Source organism: Eriocheir sinensis, chromosome 52 (assembly GCF_024679095.1).
Source record: "Eriocheir sinensis breed Jianghai 21 chromosome 52, ASM2467909v1, whole genome shotgun sequence".
NCBI classification, from domain to species: Eukaryota; Metazoa; Arthropoda; class Malacostraca; order Decapoda; family Varunidae; genus Eriocheir; species Eriocheir sinensis.
In genome coordinates this window covers 3,498,488-3,518,487 of record NC_066560.1, presented here as the reverse complement: position 1 = coordinate 3,518,487, position 20,000 = coordinate 3,498,488, and the positions used below count along the sequence as shown (strand labels likewise).

The 20,000-nt window shown below is 45.9% G+C and overlaps 2 long non-coding RNA genes across 5 annotated transcripts in view; both read left to right on the top strand.

Moving 5' to 3' along the window:
- LOC126982910 (uncharacterized) overlaps positions 1-10,365 on the top strand; it is a 24,091-nt gene extending 13,726 nt beyond the window's left edge. The window contains exons 2-4 of one of the 2 annotated variants that reach the window (XR_007735400.1): positions 1,743-1,812; positions 8,707-8,804; positions 10,237-10,365. This is a non-coding gene — a long non-coding RNA (uncharacterized LOC126982910). Of the gene's footprint in view, positions 1-1,742; positions 1,813-7,354; positions 8,356-8,706; positions 8,805-10,236 lie in introns of those variants that run through there. The other variant, XR_007735399.1, reaches the window with a different exon arrangement.
- An 8,469-nt stretch (positions 10,366-18,834) lies between these two features.
- The window catches only part of LOC126982907 (uncharacterized), a 1,257-nt gene continuing 91 nt past the window's right edge, over positions 18,835-20,000 (top strand). Inside the window, exons 1-3 of one of the 3 annotated variants that reach the window (XR_007735397.1) lie at positions 18,835-18,948; positions 19,017-19,084; positions 19,153-20,000. The exon at positions 19,153-20,000 is cut by the window's right edge and continues 91 nt beyond it. This is a non-coding gene — a long non-coding RNA (uncharacterized LOC126982907). Of the gene's footprint in view, positions 19,085-19,152 lie in introns of all 3 variants that reach the window. The other 2 variants (XR_007735396.1, XR_007735398.1) reach the window with 2 other exon arrangements.

Sequence of the window (20,000 nt, the reverse complement as noted above, 5' to 3'; positions counted from 1 at the left end):
GACGGGAAGGAAGGGAGGGGCAGAAAAGTTGGAGGAAGGAAAGGAGCTGATATTAATGTATTACCTGCTACCAGTCTACCCTGTGTGTGTGTGTGTGTGTGTGTGTGTGTGTGTGTGTGTGTGTGTGTGTGTGTGTGTACAGACTAAATTTACCACGTTTGCTTGTTCTCTCTCTCTCTCTCTCTCTCTCTCTCTCTCTCTCTCTCTCTCTCATCAAGTACTTTATGGAAGAATAATGTAATCTTACCTCTCTAATCAGGAAAAGGTATAGGACAGTGGTTGGAGGTGTGTATTCCTATATGTTCTTCTGTGCTCTTTCTTCCTTTTCTCTCCCGTTTATTACTTGGGATTCACAGCATTTCGAGGTCGCGGGTCATATCAGGTCATTAAGTAAGTGTGAGTGGGGCTTACCGGGTGTAAGTTAGGTTCATACCGTACCCAAAGACCCGTCATCTGAGTCCTGCTGGGTATCGGCTGGTGATCACGAGTTTAGCGCGTGAATGTCACCCCCCCCCCCCCCCCCACACACACACACACTGTCTATATACACCAAGTCAAGTCATACGCAGGTTTGTGGGAGGAGACACCGCCGAGGCGTGGTTTATGCGTGACACTGCTTGAAGCCAAATTAGAGAATGTAGAAACAGGGATTTAGAGAAAACGAAGAAAGGTGGACTAATTTAAATCAATCACCTCAACATGCCTTCCCTCACACCCCATACCGCCGTTTGTAGGCATTGGAATTAGTCACGCAATAGCACAATAAAAAGACATACTTTTTCGTCAGTGGTTTGCCTGAACGCGCTGTGAAAGAAGGCGATAATGCACATCAAGAGTGCACATACGGACCCAACTTTAGTCACCCCTGAACTGGCGGGTAATTTTTATTTTTTTTAGCTTCAAGTGACGTCATCCCGCTGCTCCGCCTCAAAACCGCCTCCTGCGCGTACCGGTCGCAGTTTTGAAGCAGAGTAACTTGACTTGGTATATATAGACTTAGCCCACACATACACCAAGTTCAAGCCGCACCCAAAGACCCGCCACCTGAGTTCCAAGCCCATCCGAGGATTTCGAGTCTAGCGTGTGGTCAGACCGTGGCGATACATATAGCAAGGAGAGTTATCCTTTATATTGCTTCCTTTATCCCTTCCTTCTCTCCATCCTTCTTTCCTTCCTTCCTTCCTTTTTCCTCCCTCCCTCCCATTTTCCCTGTTATTCGTAGAGGTAGTGCAGTCATAAGTGGGTCCCCCTTCCCTCCCTTTACTCCCTCCCGGCGCCCTTCCTCCTCCCTCGCTGTTGTTGTGTTAGTATCAAACTACCAATGTCCTTCAAGACCTACGACGAAGCAATGGCACGAAGCAGTACCATGACGTCACCACCAGCCCTTTTCCTTCCTGCCCTCCCTCCTCTCTCCAAAGTGACCTTCCGCTTTGCCCGTGGTCTTCAGAGAGGTAAGGTGACCTGCGCTGTGGCTTTTCGTATCATTATTTACATACATGTCTCCTTTCACACTGATGAACTTTGAGGTGACATAGGGCGGGCACAGTGATCATATTATAGGCTTTATGTATCTCTTTGGTTGATGATCTCATAGGGCGGACACAGTGATTATATTATAGGCATAATGTATCTCTGTGGCTGATGATCTCGAGGAAAACGATGTTATTCTTCAAGTGTTCGTTGGGTGTTTTGAGTTGTCAGATGATTCAGGATATGACGCTAAAAGTTGGTGATATTTACAGATGCTGTGGGGAGTTAAGATGAAGAATTGTGATGCTTAGGGCGCTGAGATGCAGAAAAAAGATGCTGAAGGTAAGTATTATGACGCTGAATGTGATGCTTAGAGATGATAGTTATAGTAATGTAGTAATCTATGGCCCAGGTGTGTATGGCGAGTGATGGGGTTATGCGGGCAGCATATACATACTGTACGCAGGGGAGTGAGAACGGGTGAGCGACACCGTTTGAAGGGGTACTCAAACAGACCTCCCCGACACAACGGGTGAGCGACACTGTTTGAAGGGGTACTCAAACAGACCTCCCTGACACTCACTCGCGTACACCTTCACCTACTAATAGTGTTTTTTTTCTGTCTTCTTTCATGTGTGTGTGTGTGTGTGTGTGTGTGTGTGTGTGTGTGTGTGTGTGTGTGTGTGTTGATATCCCACTGATTGATAGCATTTTTCTTAACGTAGAAATATATTTGCCTCTCTCTCTCTCTCTCTCTCTCTCTCTCTCTCTCTCTCTGCACACTATGTGTGTGTGTGTGTGTGTGTGTTGATATTCCACTGATTGATAGCATTTTTCTTATCGTAGAAATATATTTGCCTCTCTCTCTCTCTCTCTCTCTCTCTCTCTCTCTCTCTCTCTCTCTCTCTCTCTCTCTCTCTCTCTCTCTCTCTCTCTCTCTCTCTCTCTCAATGAGTTATCGTTTAAGTCAGTGTAAGTCAATGACATTAATATTATGTAAACGTGGGGTCAATAAGAAAGGTTCTTTAAGAAGGAGAATACATACTCTTATATTAAATTTTATAAGCATGCACTTAATATTAGTACATATGTAGATGAATACCCAAATGGCCACTCCCATGGGACTTGGCATTAGCCAAGTTTTTGGCAATATTTTTAGCGAGCTTCCTGGGCCGCTTCGACTTGGCATTTTCCGACAAAGAGTTAGGTTTACGTCCTTTTCCTAGAGGTGCTGCGCCCTTAGGTTTTCCTTGTGCTCTTCAAGCAATTGATGATGGTTGGCACCGAATCTTTCCTCGGCCAGCTCCAGTGGCACAGAGGTCACTCCCCAAACTCTATAACATGCTGTTTAGCATGTTTAAATTTTTTTATTTTTTTATCCTCTTTACAGCTGTGGTGAGAGCTGCCGCGGTATGTTCATTTCCGTGTTTTTCATTCTCATCTTGTAGAGCTGCGACAAAATTCAGAAATATCTGCACAGTTTCTCTATTTTGCTGACTGGTTGTTGTTCCATTTCCTCTTCTTCATCTTCTGGAACTCCTGTTACTTTATTGACAGCCTCCACGGCTGGCGGTGGTTCTAACAACCCTCTGAAAAAAAGTTTCTGGAGGGGTGTTTTCTTCTCCGACTGCCACCGACGCCAGCCACCGCCTGTTTTCACTTTTCACTCGTGGCAGTGAATACTTGGGGGGAGGGCTGTCATGCTGTGTTCTGCGCAGGCGGCCTGATGTTTACATAGATAGCCATTCTGTCCCACATTAGACTCACAGAAGCCAGCCTCCATATCTACAGTATAGTAAGGGATGCGGTAGACTGGCTCCTCACGTGTATCTTCCGTTGCCTAGGGGAGTGACGGCTTCAAGGGACAGTGTCCCCATACTTATGTTCTTTGTCCTCCGCCTTCCTACAGCAATGTCTATAAGTCTTTTCTTCATATAGGAGTCAAAAATTTCAACCATGAAAATCATGAGTTGAACTGTGTTATATGCTTTGCACCTGAAAAAGAGAGAAAAAAAGATGACACACACACACACACACACACACACACACACACACACACACACACGAAAGAAGACAGAAAAAAAACACTAAGTAGGTGGTGTGCGCGAGCGAGTGTCGGGGAGGTCTGTTTGAGTACCCCTTCCAACGGTGTCGCTCACCCGTTCCCACTCCCCTGCGCAGTACTGTGGTACAGTATGTAAATATGCAGCCGGCATGGTCAGGTGTCATATGTCAGCGGTATAGGAACGTGTTCTTTAACTCATACATCCACTGGCCCAGTATTTACTATTACCACTGCCCTTAGGACCCATTAACAACCCCTGTGACGTTAATGAGAGCTGTACACTGTGTCTTCGCTCGTTAGGTACTAATATGTTTGTGAATAGTTTATCGAAACTACGTATTCTCAACGTCTTTCAGGTTTTCATACATTGACTCGGTTTTACTTTCAACATTACCCTTTCGACCATCAAACCACGTGACGATAGCAAGAGCCGTGTGTCCTCCCTCGTTTGGTGTGTGGAGACCCCGAGAAAGTTGTTTATGGTGACCTGATTTTACGCTCAGCATTTTACGTTTTCATACATCCGGTTTTGCTGTTACCATTACCCTCGAGACTCATTACCAAGCCTCGTAACGTTAGTAAGCGCTGTGGACCTTCCCTCGTTTAGTGTGTGAAGTATAGACCGCGAGTATGTTCATGGTTCAAAATACTCGGTGATTTTACAAATGTGGGCTAATCCGTGGCTCTGTGCAGTACGACGGATTCAATTGAAAACAAGCTCGACCGCCACTTCCTTCAACTTGACATTCACTAAAGTTGAAATGCAGAGTCTTGGTGGCATTGAATTTAAAGGATTCCACTTAGGTTAAAGGGCAGACCACCTAGTCTTAACCATAGGATTTGTGTGGTCTGAATATCTATTTAAATCTCTCTCTCTCTCTCTCTCTCTCTCTCTCTCTCTCTCTCTCTCTCTCTCTCTCTCTCTCTCTCTCTCTCTCTCTCGAAAATATTAGACTTTATGAAGCCAGGCAGCGAGTAAAAAAAAGTATGTCAAGCCCCGTCCACACTATGCATCATGTAGCAGCCATGTGATGCAGTAGTGGTGTTGAAAACAATACACTAGCGTCCAGACTGAAGTGCAGCACAACGCAACTCATCCTCGCGAGTCAGTCACCGATTGATTAGCTTTGACGGTGGGAATATTGCAGATGGAGTGGTAACACCGGGGGCATGGCGTGATAATAGGCAGCTTCTTCCCGTGGAGAGATTATAGAGACATCCCACAAATGAGGCAAAAGCCATCAGGAATGAGTTCATGGAATATTTCAATGAGGAAGGAGCTGTTCCACGGCAGCAACGTGTGTGGGGAAATATATATAGCCTAGGCTGGCAGCAACGTAAGTGCGACATATAGCCTACTAGACGAGAGAGAGAGAGAGAGAGAGAGAGAGAGAGAGAGAGAGAGAGAGAGAGAGAGAGAGAGAGAGAGAGAGAGAGAGATTAAAATCTTTCTTTGGCATATCTTTATATATATGAAAATGTTATTATTGCTGGTGTACACATAATAAAATTATGAACTTGTTGAGTAGTGTCTCCTTCATCCAAGTTGGAAGTGGATGCACGTATGAGTTCTCCTCAGCCAGGAGAAGCAGCTCATCACAACTCCGGAGTGTAGATGTCTTCCGTGCCAGCTCCAGACTTTTTTGATGCTTTCATGGCAGACATTTCCCTGTGGAGCTGTGTCTTCAGTGTGTGCAGTTTTTTATTGATATCCTCATTCCGTACTATACAGTTCATAAAACTCGACAAGTCTGTTTTTTATAGTTTCCAAGTTTGCACGCCTGATGTTCGTCATTTTGTACTCCTTGCATTTAATGTTCCAAATGGATGGATGTTGCTTCAGTAGCTCAATAAAATATAATGTATTGCTCCTTGTCCACTCGAAGGGTTTGGCGGAAGCAAGCGCGGATGATGACCGAACCATCACAGGAAAAGTGTCGCGCCATACTCCCACTGCGATGGTTGGTGCAACACTGCGCGTCGCACTGAAATGCAGTGTTGCCAACTCAAAATTTATAAATCCGCTAGGATGGCCTAAAAAATCCGCCAGATGATAGGTGAAGCAATAGAAATTTGCCGCTAGATTGGACTTGAAAATCCGCCAGTTACTCTTGTCAATTTTAAGATTTTTCCCGCTAGATAACATGCAATTCCGCCAGATCTAGCGGAAAATCCGCTAAAACGGCATCTCTGCTGAAATGGCAATAGTCCATCAGTGCGTTCATTACGCTGCATCGTGTTGAAAACCTCGTTTTTCAACACGTCCATTCAACACTGCGCGCATCATGATGCATAGTGTGGACGGGCCTTCAGGCAAAGCGTAGATATGAAGAAAACATTGCAGCCAACTGTAAAAAATAATCCGAAATCTTTCTTCCGTTATATAAACAACAGGAAGACGATTAGAAGTGAAACTGGACCCTTAATTGACAGTGACAGCGAGTTAGTGATTGACAGCCAACGCGTTGCGAACTTGTTAAACAATTATTTTGCCTCGGTATTTAACTCGCAGTCTTACCGCCACAATCACCAACATCAACGAAGACAATAATACTAACGTAAATCTCGTTCATGCATTGCCTAACTTTGTAATATCTACCGAGGAAGTCCTAAATGTTCTCCAATCCCCATCCATTCTCCTTTCTTCTTCCTTTCCCTTCATTCCTCTTCCTTCCTTTTCCCTTCTTTTTCTTTTCTTCTCTTCACTTCACTTCCTCTTCCTTCCTTTCCTTCCTTTTCCCTCCCTTCTCTTCCCTTCCTTCTATTCTTCTTCCTTTTCTTTCCCTCCATCCCACTTTCTTTTCCTTCACTTCCTTCTCTTTCCCTTGCTTCCTTTCCATTCCTTTCCTTTCATTCCCTTTCTTTCCCTTGCTTCTCATCCCCTCCTATCCTTTCCTTCCCTTTCCTTTCTTTTCTCCCTTTTAACTTCTACTTTCTCCTTTCTCTTCCATTTCCCTTATTTCTTTCTCTCCCCTTGCTATCTCTCTTCACCTTCTTCTCCTTCCTTCCCTGTTCTTTCTTTCCTTTTCATTCCCTTCCATCCCCCTTCTTCCTTTCTCTTCCTTTCCTCTCTTTTCTTAACTTCCTTCCCTTTCCTTTTTCTCCCACTTTCTCCTTTCTCTTCCCTGTCCCTTACTCTTCTCTTCTCTTCCCTTCCCTTCCTTCCTCTCTCTTTCCTTCCATTTCCACTGTTTTTCCCCTTCCTTCCCCCTCCTCGTTTCTCCTCTTCTGCTACCTTCCTTCTCATCCCTCTCAATCTTTTCTTTTCCTCTTCTTTTTTTTTTGTCTTTCTCGTTCTTCCTCATCTCTCATCATCTTTTTTGTCCTTCCCTCTTTTCGCTTTCGTATCCTTTTCCATCTTTCCCACCTCCTTTCGCTTCTATTCTTCTTAATATTGTTCTTCTTCTTCTTCTTCTTCTTCTTCTTCTTCTTCTTCTTCTTCTTCTTCTTCTTCTTCTTCTTCTCGTCCTCCTCCTCCTCCTCTCTAAGGGTCAGTGCTGGGGCCCATTCTCCTTATCTTCATCATCAATGACTAGGAAACAGGACTAAAATCCTACTTATCAAAGTTTGCTGCGAAGTCATCCAAAAGGACCTTGATCAGATCATCCAGTGGTCCGAAAAGTGGCAAATGTCATTCACCGTTGATAAATGCAAAGTCATGCACTTTGGTTTCAGAAATAGTAACCATACATACAACATGCGTGGGAAGCCTCGGCAGGTCGTGCAGGAGGAATCGGATCTTGGAGTCACAATCAGCAGTGACCTGAAACACGCAAAACACTGTAAAAAAAAGCATATAGCAAAGCCAACACTATGTTCGGGTTTATAGCAAGGAACTTCGAGTGTAAGACGCCGGAAGTAATGATGGAAAGACCTCACTTCGGGTATGCGGTACAATTCTGGTCCCCTATTTACAGAAAAGACACTGAATTATTAGAGGGAAACCAGTTACGTTCTACGAAGATGATTCCACCCTTCAGGGCCCTGCCGTGCGAAGAACGACTCAACCTCTTTTCACTGGGAAAGAGACGCCTACGAGGGGATATGATTCAGGTCTTCAAGTGCCTACGAACTCCAGTAACGTCGACGACTCCAAGTGTTTATTGGCAACAAACCAATGGCTCACACTTGTGCTCATTTACCACTGCTGAATGCAAATTAGTTTGTCATTAGAACACTTGCCCAGGTATATTAAAAGCGATTATCCCTCCACCCTTGCAGTGAAGCGTTCACAATTTTTTTTCTTTTATCCATAAGACATCGACCTCTTATCATCTCGTATCATCTTGATCTTTGATGCTCTGCCTCTAGTGTGAGTGAAATGAGAAGGGAAGTTGTGAGTGTCTTAAGATTCTGGTTCACTTCGGGAGGCAGGAGGAGGGCGGAAAAGCGAAATGAAGGAAGAAGGAAAGGAGTCGTTTGACTTGGAGAGCCGGTGAGAGTAGGAAGCCACTGGGCAAGGACGAGGAGGCTGATATTTGTGTGTCCACTTCCCTTCAGCTACGTCTCCTACCGTCCCCTCCGTCACCCTGGCCTCGCCGCGCCGCCGCGCTGACGCCTTCGCCGGGGACTTGGTGCCTCCAAGGGACGGTACTGTGTGTTTCCTGCCGTGTGTCCGTCCTTCCGCCCATCCTTCCTGTTCGCACCCATCGTTAGGGTTAAGTGCTCTCCTTCCTACTTCAGAGAATTTACTTATATTTTTTAAACGTTAAATGATCGTAGACATTATTGTCGTTTACTGATTGCCGTGCAACACTGAACATCAAGGATAACAGTCGTCGGTATCGTCTGCCAGGAGCCATCACACGATATCGAACTTTGTAAGTAAATCATCGAGGAAAGTGTTGGTGGTGTGCAGTGAATGCAGCGTGTTGCCTGCACCCCCGCGGCCATTTATCACGTGACCATATCCAATATTTATCAAAGGTTTAATATCCAATTTAATGCGCTAAAAAAAGCCGGTTTCCCCCGGCCGTTACTGACAAAAAATAATTATATTTACATATGTGAGCGGAAGTGTGAAAATTTATCCAAACAGTAATACCGGACAATGCTTGAGCCCGTAAACTGAACGGAAGCAAACAAAACGAGGAAAAACTTATTACAATTTAATCACTTGCCCGACACATTTTCTCTTATTAGGAACGTCTTATTTTCCTCCTCCTCTCTAGGCCTGTGCCTCACGGGCGTCATGCCGCGCGGGGCGACGCACTGGGCGGTGCCGGCGCTGCTGCTGCTGCTGTGCGTGCCAAGCCTCGCCACGAGACAGGTGAGCAAATAGGCGTACCTAACAATCACCAAATGGGGAGTACAAACTTGGAGGAGGGACTTTTTTGGCAGCCATAGCCGGTAGCGGGCTTTAGAGTGGCCTATCCAGATATTTTGTTTTTATTTATTAATGCTCCACGAGACATCCTAGAGTTAAATCAAAGTATGTGCTTATCTTTGTATTCATTCATACACACACTGGTAAAATTTCTGTGGGGTTTGATTCACTTGTCTGAGTGAAATTCTGTTGTGATAAACAGGCACCAATTTGTGTCACTAGTAAAAAATTAAACTAGTAATGAAAGTTTTGCCACCAATAGATAAATATGAAAGCTCACGAAGTCACAATAAGTGACATCACCTGCTTTGTGCAGTAAAAATATGCTATTTCAGGAATCTGACACCCGCAAAATGGCGTGCTTGCTGCCTCGGGCATCGGGGCTACAGCCTCAACGTTACCAGATTGTCGTACTCAGCCGATTATATTTCCCGACTTCCTACCCCAAACTGTCTTCTGGGCTCCAATAAGGAAACTAATTTATAGTTAGCGTTAAAAGAGTTACATCCTGATGTTTCTTGGCAAGAGTTAGGCGTCAGAAATAGGTAAATACTATGCTCTGAGTACGATGACCTGGCAACGGTGGCTATACGTATTTTCATTTTATTGTTCTGTTGTTTATTCAATGTTGTGTTCAAGAAAAAGAATACTCATAATTTTAGTTAGTTTTTGTTTATAAGGATTCTTTACAAAATACAATTATAACATTACCTTCTACTATAAGTCTGTTCGGAGCATGAAGTCGGTTCAAGGTGGAGCTGGTATCGTCGTTTACCTCTACCCATGCTGCCAAATCAGCCTTCGTACATGCGTCTCTCTTATTTCCCATCCATGTGCTATTTGAAAGCGATATTTTATACATTCTGTATATAGTAAAGGAAGCTACATAGTACAATGAGTGTCGATGTTTAGGATTATAACAAGGATTTGTATAAATTCTATGACATGTGGCAGCGATTTTTTCCCATGTTGCCACGTTGTGATGTTGGTAGTGGTGGTGGTGGTGGTGGTCGGTGTGTCCCCCTAGGTCCCTCCCCCGGGTCGAGAGGGAGAGAGAGGGAGAGAGAGAGAGATAAACAGGTGGGTTGTGGGTGGGTAGGCCGGAAGAGAGTGCTAATCTGATAATTGGCGGTCGAACTGGCAGCGCTGTACTCCTGGGAATTCTGGAATCTGCCACACCTTGAACCGACTTCATGCTCCGAACAGACTATAGGTAGGAAACGTACTGAATCCTGGATCGGCTACAGTGATGTTATGTGCGCCTATTAACGCTGTGGACACCTGTGCGGCGTCAGGGAGGGAGCTGCTGCGTCATCTGCTGCACACGGTTGCGTGGCCGGCAAACAGCTAGTAATATATATTTTTTTCCTTTCAGAATGCAACGGTCGAACTGGAGCAGCAAGGTGAAGGTGAGGATCTGCTTTTGTGTGTGTGTGTGTGTTTGTTCGTGTGTGTGTGTGTGTGTGTGTGTGTGTGTGTGTGTGTGTGTGTGTGTGTGTGTGTGTGTGTGATAATAATAATAATAATAATAATAATAATAATAATAATAATAATAATAATAATAATAATAATAAATGGTTTATTCATTTGTTGACAGCCATAAGGCTGAAAATACACAAAATACAATACAGTGAGTTTTATGTGATGGGTAATGGGGGAAGTGAGGAAGGGTGGTGTGTGTGTGTGTGTGTGTGTGTGTGTGTGTGTGTGTGTGTGTGTGTGTGTGTGTGTTGGGGTGGAGGTGTCATGTGATCATGGAGGTGTTAATGGGCTTCACAAGTGCCGGTATCGTGCTAACCCGGTATCTGTTCGTGTGAGCTCTGACCGGGACTATATTGTGGTGTCTTGTGGGTCTTGTGGGGGAGGGAGGGCGGGTGGGAGTAGTTGGCGCTGCTGGTTCTTGTTGATGGAGGAAACCCAAGCAGGACAGGCGTAGAGGAGTCTGGGGAGGCTGAAGGTGGTGTACAGGTCCTTGAGCGTCCTTTGGGAAGCTCCCAGTGCTTTCATGCGTCTCAACATGAAAAATTTGTAGGAAGCCGCCCTGATGATGGTGGTGACGTGCTTGCCCCATCTCAGCTTGCTGTCCAGGGTGACTCCATGTAGTTTTGTGTATTCAACCACCTGCAGCTGGTGAGGGCTAACCTCCAGGGCTGGCGGTGGGATGGCAGTGGTGGAGGTGTGAAAATGCATCACCACCGTCTTGTTGATGTTGATGGTGACGTGGTTATCTTGCGTCCAGCTCTGCAGTCGGTCCAGAATGTGTTGTAGGGGCGTGTAGTCAGGGGCTGTGTTGTTGATGGAGATGCCCACTGTAGAATCATCCACGTACTTCCAGCGATGAGGGGCGTCTAACAGTGCATTGTTAATCAGAATAAGGAAACAAAGAGGCCCCATGCACGCCCCTTTTGGCACCCCAGCAGAGAGGGGCTGGAGGGTGGAGGTGCAGCCCTGATGACGCACAGCTTGGTGCCGGTGCGTCAGAAAATCAGCCAGCCAGGATGTCAGGTGGGAGGGCAGGCCGAAGTTTATGGCCTTGGTGATGACAGTGGTGTGGTCAACCAGGTCGAAGGCTTTCCGAACGTCAATAAAGGCGAGGGCAGAAGAAGTTTTTTATTCTGGTTTCCAGGTTTTTAAGAATGATATCAAGGAAACTAATGAGGCAATGTGTTGTGGAGGAGGCTCTAACGTTGCCGAACTGCCTCTGATCAATTTTGTTATGAATAGTATCATATGCCCAGCTAAATACAAAGCCTTCACAAAACAGGCTCGGGATTGGGGTGATAGCAATGGGTCTTAGTTCATTAAGTGAGGTGGGGTTGTTTACTTTGGGGATGGGAGTGACGAATGAGGTTTTCCAATCTGTGGGGCATTTATTCTGAGTGAGGGAGGCATTTTTGATGGAGGCAAGAGGGTAGCAAGTTCATAGGAAAACTCCTGATAAGTTTCATAGGTAAAGCCAGATGTGTGGTAGACCTTTTGAGTTTGATGGATCTGGGTTTTTCGGCAACTTGAAACTCTTCCACGGCGGGAGGATTTGACGGGGAAGGGAGGTAGGCGGGGAGGGAGGCAAGGTCTAGGGGGGAAGGCTGTGAAAGATTGATGAGAAGTGAGAATTAATCAGTTCAGCTGTCTCAAGGGGGGAAGAGGAGGAGGAGAGAAAAGGGAAAGCCGACGATGGGTTACCCAGGCCACACAAATGGCGTATCTTGGAGAACAACTTGCTGGTGTTGTTGCCCTCCAGGTGTTGTAGTTTGTGGGGATAGTACTCCTTCTTCGCCACTGTGTTGCGAAGGGCCCTGTATCTTGCTCGGTCCGCATGGAAGGCGCGGTTCCTTTGATGCATTAAGGCCTTAATCCTTGAGGTCATCCAAGGCAGGTCGGGTGGGTGGGTGTGTAGTGTCTTAGTGGGGAAGAAGTGGTGATAGGCCTGATTGACGTCATGAACGGTTAGGACCTCGACCTAAGGATAACCCACCAACCACTGCCCAAACTGCCTAATCTTAGTCGGGCGGGGTGGTCCTCTTGACCGTTTCGCACCTCTGTGAGATGGTAGGAGAGGGCGTCCATAGGACCGAGGTGTGATTGCTTCGGCCCATGGGGGGGAGGGGCTGAGGGGGGGAGTACCAGTCCGTCAGGTCAGTGAGTATAAGGTCCAGCGTGTCCCTTTCGTGCGTGGGAAGTTAACAATTTACGTGAGGCACAGGTGGCTCGTAACGTCTGCAATGTCTAGTTCGTTAAGTCCCCACACAACACGAACTTAGCGCCGGGGTACCTAACACGTGTAGCGTCCACTGTATTGATAAGATGGTTCACTAACGCAGGGCCGGAGGGAGAGCGGAGTGGATTGTCCACTGCACATAGTATGATGGCGTCAACCTGGCGGGGGTGGCGGGAGGGGGTGGCTTTGATCCACATTGCCTCCACCTCATCGGGAACGTCCACATCGAGCACTGAGGGGTTGAAAGTGCGGTCATGTGTGTGTGTGTGTGTGTGTGTGTGTGTGTGTGTGTGTGTGTGTGTGTGTGTGTGTGTGTGTGTCAGGGGTGGATCAAATACAATTGTATTTGTATTTGAATTGTATTTAAATACAATTTTAATGTATTTGTATTTGTATTTGTATTTTGACATCCAGAGAAAAAAGTATTTTGTATTTGTATTTGTATTTTGGTACCCAGAAAAAAAGTATTTTGTATTTGTATTTGTATTTTGGCACCCAGAAAAAAAGTATTTTGTATTTGTATTTGTATTTTGGCACCCAGAGAAAAAAGTATTTTGTATTTGTATTTGTATTTTGGCACCCAGAAAAAAAAGTATTTTGTATTTGTATTTATATTTCGAGTCAAAACCATTTGAGGAGGATAAATACTGTTAAGGAAATAGAAAAAGAAGTAATGTTAAGCCGCGTTAAGGCGGAGGAGGAAACAGATTAAGGTTGAAGGCGAAGGAGTAAAGGATTAACGTCAGATCACGGGGAAAGCGGAGTAAGGAGAACATTAAGGTTGAAGGCGGAGGAGGAAAAAAATCAAGGGTGGGGAGTAAGGAGGAAATTATCCTCAGGTCACATGGAGCAGGAGTAAGAGAGGATTTAGAGAGTTACTGAGGGATGGGTGGCTCTGAAGAAGGATCCACCCGCAAAAATGTGTAAACGTCACGGAAATGGGAAGCGTAGGGGATGAGATGTGAGTGAAGACGACGATCTACTGCTTTAACTTGGCATATGCACTACAGTCACCTATCAAAAAGACGTTGCATCCATTTCTTGAGCGGACTGATGTCATTGCCGCAGCTGTCATGGGCCCCAGGTTTAAGCTGGCATGGATGCCATGTAAGAAAATGCAAAAGGAAAAGGTTTCCAAGATTGTGGACCTGTTCCCTGCTACTATCTCTATCCTAAATTTCAATCCAAAGCTGGATGTTGCGCCTACGTGCGCAACGACATCACTTGCTCTCGTGCCCACAACCTTGACTCTTCTGAATTTTCCACCATCTGGCTAAGACTTCATTGTCATTCTATTACTAAATACATCTGTGCTGTTTATCTCTCACCTAACTCTACCAACTATGTAAAATTCTTTGACTATTTGAATTCTAAAGTGGAGCACATCTTGACCCACTCTCCCTTCGCTGAAATCTCCATTTTAGGAGATTTCAATGTTCACCACCAGCTTTGGCTTTCATCCTCTTTCACTGACCATCCTGGTGAACAAGCCTACAACTTTGCTATCCTCAACGACCTAGAGCAGTTGGTCCAGCACCCTACACGTATTCCCGACCGTCTTGGAGATCGGCCCAACATTCTAGACCTCTTCCTTACCTCAAACCCTTCTGCTTATTCTGTCAAACTGTTCTCTCCGTTGGGCTCCTCCGATCACAATCTTATTTCTGCATCCTGTCCTATCGCTCCTGTACACCCTCTGGGCCCACCGAAGGCGATGCTTCTGGCATTTTGCTTCAGCTCGGTGGGACGACCTGAGGATGTACTTTTCCATTCCCGTGGAATGATTATTGCTTCCAGGATAGAGACCCTCTGTGTGCTCAGCGCATCACAGAGGTGATTATCTTGCAATGGAGGCCATTCCTCGTTCTTTCTCTACTCCTCACGCTAAAAAAGCCTTGGTTTAATCACGCTTGTTCTCGTGCTGTCAATGATAGAGGTAACTCACAAAAGGTACCAGAGCCTTCAAACTAATGCTAATTATGAACTTTACATTTCTGCCCGAAATCGTGCCAAATCTATTCTCCGACTAACAAAAATTCGTTCATTAATAGAAAATGCCAAAACCTAGCTTTCTCTAACTCTTCCCGTGACATCTGGCATCTAGCCAAAAACATCTCCTCCAACTTCACGTCTTCATCTTTCCCTCCACTCCTCAGTCCTGACGGCAACACTGCCGTCTCTTCTATCTCTAAGGCTGAACTCTTCTCTCACACTTTTCTAAAAACTCCACTCTGGACGATTCTGGGCATATTCCTCCTACTCATCCCCCTCTGACTCCTTTATGCCTGTTATAAAGATTCTTCAAAATGATGTTTTCTATGCCTCTCTGGCCTCAATCCTCAGAAGGCTTATGGACCTGATGGAGTGCCTCCTATTGTCCTTAAAAACTGTGCCTCCGTGCTGTCACCCTGCCTGGTCAAACTCTTTCGCCTCTGCCTGTCAACATCTACCTTTCCTTCTTGCTGGAAGTATGCCTTCATACAGCCTGTGCCTAAGAAGGGTGACCTCAAACTACCGTCCTATAGCTTTACTTTCTTGTCTATCTAAAGCTTTTGAATCAATCCTTAACCGGAAGATTCAAAAGCACCTTTCCACTTCTGACCTTCTATCTGATCGCCAGTATGGGTTCCGCAAGGGGCGTTCTACTGGTGATCTCCTGCTTAACTGACTCTTGGTCATCCTCTCTTAGCCGTTTCGGTGAAACTTTTGCTATTGCGCTGGACATATCAAAAGCTTTTGATAGGGTCTGGCACAAATCTTTGCTTTCTAAACTACCCTCCTACGGTTTCTATCCTTCTCTCTGTACCTTTATCTCCAGTTTCCTTTCTGACCGTTCTATTTCTGCCGTGGTAGGCGGTCACTGTTCTTCCTAAATCTATTAACAGTGGTGTCCCACAGGGTTCTGTCCTATCTCCTCTTTTCTGTTGTTCATTGATGATCTTTCCAAAACGAACTGTCCTATCCATTCCTACGCCGATGATTCCACTCTGCATTACTCAACTTCTTTTAATAGAAGACCCACCCTTCAGGAACTTAACGACTCAAGGCTGGAGGCTGCAGACCTCAGACCTTACTATTATTTCCGATTGGGGCAAGAAGAACCTGGTGTCCTTCAACGCCTCAAAAACACAGTTCTCCACCTATCCACTCGACACAATCTTCCAAACAACTATCCCTATTCTTTGACAACACCTAGCTATCACCTTCCTCAACACTAAACATCCTCGGTCTATCATAACTCAAAATCTCAACTGGAAACTTCATATCTCATCTCTTACTAAATCAGCTTCCTCGAGGCTGGGCGTTCTGTACCGTCTCCGCCAGTTCTTCTCCCCTGTACAGTTGCTGTCCATATACAGGGGCCTTGTCCGCTCTCGTATGGAGTATGCATCTCATGTGTGGGGGGGCTCCACTCACACAGCTCTTCTGGACAGAGTGGAGGCTAAGGCTCTGCGTCTCATCAGCTCTCCTCCTCATACTGATAGTCTTCTACCTCTTAAATTCCGCCGCAATGTTGCCTCTCTTTCTATCTTCTATCGATATTTCCACGCTGACTGCTCTTCTGAACTTGCTAACTGTGCCTCCCCCTCCCGCAGCCCCCTGCGCTCGACTTTCTACTCATGCTCATCCCTATACTGTCCAAACTCCTTATGCAAGAGTTAACCAGCATCTTCACTCTTTCATCCCTCACGCTGGTAAACTCTGGAACAATCTTCCTTCATCTGTATTTCCTCCTGCCTACGACTTGAACTCTTTCAAGAGGAGGGTATCAGGACACCTCTCCTCCTGTATTTGATCCTCCTTTCGGCCACCTCTTTTGCTTTACTTTAGGAGCAGCGAGTAGCGGGCTTTTTTTTTTTATTATTGTTTTCTTTTTTTGTTGCCCTTGAGCTGCCTCCTTTATTGTAAAAAAAAAAAAATGTGTGGGGGGGCTCCACTCACACAGCTCTTCTGGACAGAGTGGAGGCTAAGGCTCTTCGTCTCATCAGCACTCCTCCTCATACTGATAGTCTTCTACCTCTTAAATTCCGCCGCAATGTTGCCTCTCTTTCTATCTTCTATCGATATTTCCACGCTGACTGCTCTTCTGAACTTGCTAACTGCATGCCTCCCCCCCTCCCGCGGCCCTGCACTCGACTTTCTACTCATGCTCATCCCTATACTGTCCAAACCCCTTATGCAAGAGTTAACCAGCATCTTCACTCTTTCATCCCTCACGCTGGTAAACTCTGGAACAATCTTCCTTCATCTGTATTTCCTCCTGCCCACGACTTGAACTCTTTCAAGAGGAGGGTATCAGGACACCTCTCCTCCTGTATTTGATCTTCCTTTCGGCCACCTCTTTTGTTTTACTTTAGGAGCAGCGAGTAGCGGGCTTTTTTTTATATTATTGTTTTCTTTTTTTGTGTGCCCTTGAGCTGCCTCCTTTGTTGTAAAAAAAAAAAAAAATTATTTCCGAGTCAACTCAGTCGACCTTGAAGAAGAAAACATTTCAAGAGAGTGAGCATTTCGTCTTTTCGGCTGGCATGAGTGCAACACGACCTCGTCTTTTTGCCTACATGCCTCCAGCTGGGCAAATGATGGCAAGTGCATCAAGAAATGACACTACAGTGGTGAAGGCAGAACTTGAAACGTACCTTGAAGAAGGTGTTTTGCCTTTTGATGTCAATCCACTGAGGTACTGGCGTGATGCAAAAAGCTTAAAAAATTTGAAGCACTTTGCCAAGAATATTCTAGGGTGCTGTGCAACAACATGGACGCCCCGGGAAGCATGTCACATCCACGAACATAAAAAAAAGTCCCCGCAGAGAAATTAAACAGCTGTCGTGATGATAACAGAAAAAGAGCAAAGGGCGGGAGGCGAGGGGGATGAAAGGGATGAAGGGAGATGAAGGGGAGGGAGAATGGAAAGGAAAGGGGGCTGATGAAGAAGTTTGAAAGAAATATATGTATAGAGAGCAAGGATGAAAGAAAGGGAGAAATAGAATGAAATAAAGAAGAGAAAAATGAACAGACGACTAAAGAGAAGTGGCAGCCCAATACAAATGTTAGGAAACTTTAGTGGGCCGTCCTCGTGAGTCAACACGCTCACTGGTGTTCTCCCTCAGCAGGTGTGTGAATGCAATGTACCTGAAAGACGTTAATTGGTGAACCAATTCTTACTTTGTAAAATCAATCAATCAGTCAATCAGAGAAAGAAAATATAATTAAAAAGAAAAATTGGAAGTAAGAAAGAAAAGGAAAAAGGATGCTGCGCCGGAAGCCGCGGCGAGGATTCCTTATGATGCTTGTGCGCGTCCCCGAGGCCCATCGGTCCTTCATCCAAGAACCGGTAAACGCGGTGACCGGCGCCTTCACGGCATTTATGATTAATTTTATAATCCAGTCTGGTAGTTTTAAGAAGCGAGTTCTTGCATCCGCCCTATTCGAATCGGCGGGGCGGTGGAGCGCCAGAGAGCCCAAGGTCTCCCAGGCGAGCATGGCAGGACTGGAGGGCTCCCGGCAGGGCGCCTCGGCGTCCATCGGGACCCCGACGGAGATGCCGGAGATCTTTCGGCTACAACGCCGGGCAGGTGGGGCTCGTTAGCCGTGGTAGGCAATCTGCCTAGGCGAGCAAACTCCGAACAACAAACCCGGGCAGGGGAGGTTCGTTAGCCGTGGTAGGCAATTCACCTAGGAGAGCAAACTCCGAACAATAAACCCGGGCAGGTTGGGCTCGTGAGCCGTCATAGGTAATACACCTAGGAGAGCAAACTCCGAACAGTAAACCCGGGCAGGTTGGGCTCGTGAGCCGTCATAGGTAATACACCTAGGAGAGCAAACTCCGAACAGTAAACCCGGGCAGGTTGGGCTCGTGAGCCGTCATAAGTAATACACCTAGGAGAGCAAACTCCGAACAATAAACCCGGGCAGGTTGGGCTCGTGAGCCGTCATAGGTAATACACCTAGGAGAGCAAACTCCGAACAATAAACCCGGGCAGGTGGAGGTCGTTAGCGAAAGCAGTTCATCTAGGAGAGCAAACTCCGATTACAAAACCGGGCAGGTGGAGGTCGTTAGCGTGAGCAGTTCACCTAGGAGAGCAAACTCCGATTGCAAACCCGGGCAGGTGGAGATCGTTAGCGAAAGCAATTCATCTAGGAGAGCAAACTCCGATTACAAACCCGGGCAGGTGGAGGCCGTTAGCGAAAGCAGTTCACCTAAGAGAGCAAACTCCGATTACAAACCCGGGCAGGTGAGGTTCGTTAGCTGTGGTAGGCAATTCACCTAGGAGAGCAAACTCCGAACAGTAAACCCGGGCAGGTTGGGCTCGTGAGCCGTCATAGGTAATACACCTAGGAGAGCAAACTCCGAACAATAAACCCGGGCAGGTTGGGCTCGTGAGCCGTCATAGGCAATACACCTAGGAGAGCAAACTCCGAACAATAAACCCGGGCAGGTGGAGCTCGTCAGCCGTGGTAGGCAGTCTGCCTAGGAGAGCAAACTCCGAACAATAAACCCGAGCAGGTGGAGCTCGTCAGCCGTGGTAGGCAATCTGCCTAGGAGAGCAAACTCCAAACAATAAACCCGGGCAGGTGGAGCTCGTCAGCCGTGGTAGGCAGTCTGCCTAGGAGAGCAAACTCCAAACAATAAACCCGGGCAGGTGGAGCTCGTCAGCCGTGGTAGGCAGTCTGCCTAGGAGAGCAAACTCCAAACAATAAACCCGGGCAGGTGGAGCTCGTTAGATGTCGTAGACAATCCACGTGATGGGAACACCAAAGAAAAGGAAAATAAAAAGGAACACCAGAAAAAGGAAAATATAGTAACAAAACATCAAGAAAATAAAATAAAAAAAACACAGATCATCCACCTTCAGGCCCTAACATCTCCAAAATTATGGATGAGTCTTTTCTGGGGAGAAAGAGGCTCACCCAGACCAAAGAACATCAAAGAGGGATGATATAGAAAAGAACACCAAAAAATAGGGGAATAAAGAGCAAAAAAACATCGCAAAAGAAAAGTAACAGCAATAACAGAACAACATCAAGAAAAGTAACACACAAAGAAACATCATCCACCATTCGGCCCCAAACTAACATCACCAAAATTATGGGTGGGTCTCTTCTGGGAGGAAAGCGGCTCACCCAAACCAACGAAGAACGTCAACAAGAGGATGATATGAAATAAAAGAACATCAAAAAACACGAAGAAAAGAAATAAGAAGAAAAAGAACAGGAAAAACATCGGAAAAGAAAAACATGAAGAAAAGCACATCAAGAGAAGAAAAATATAAGAAACATCATCCACCTTTCGGCCCCTAACTAACATCACCAAACTTATGGGTGGGTCTCTTCTGGGAGGAAAGCGGCTCACCCAGACCAATGAACATCAACAAGAGGATGATATGAAATAAAAGAACATCAAAAAAGAAAAACAACAGCAA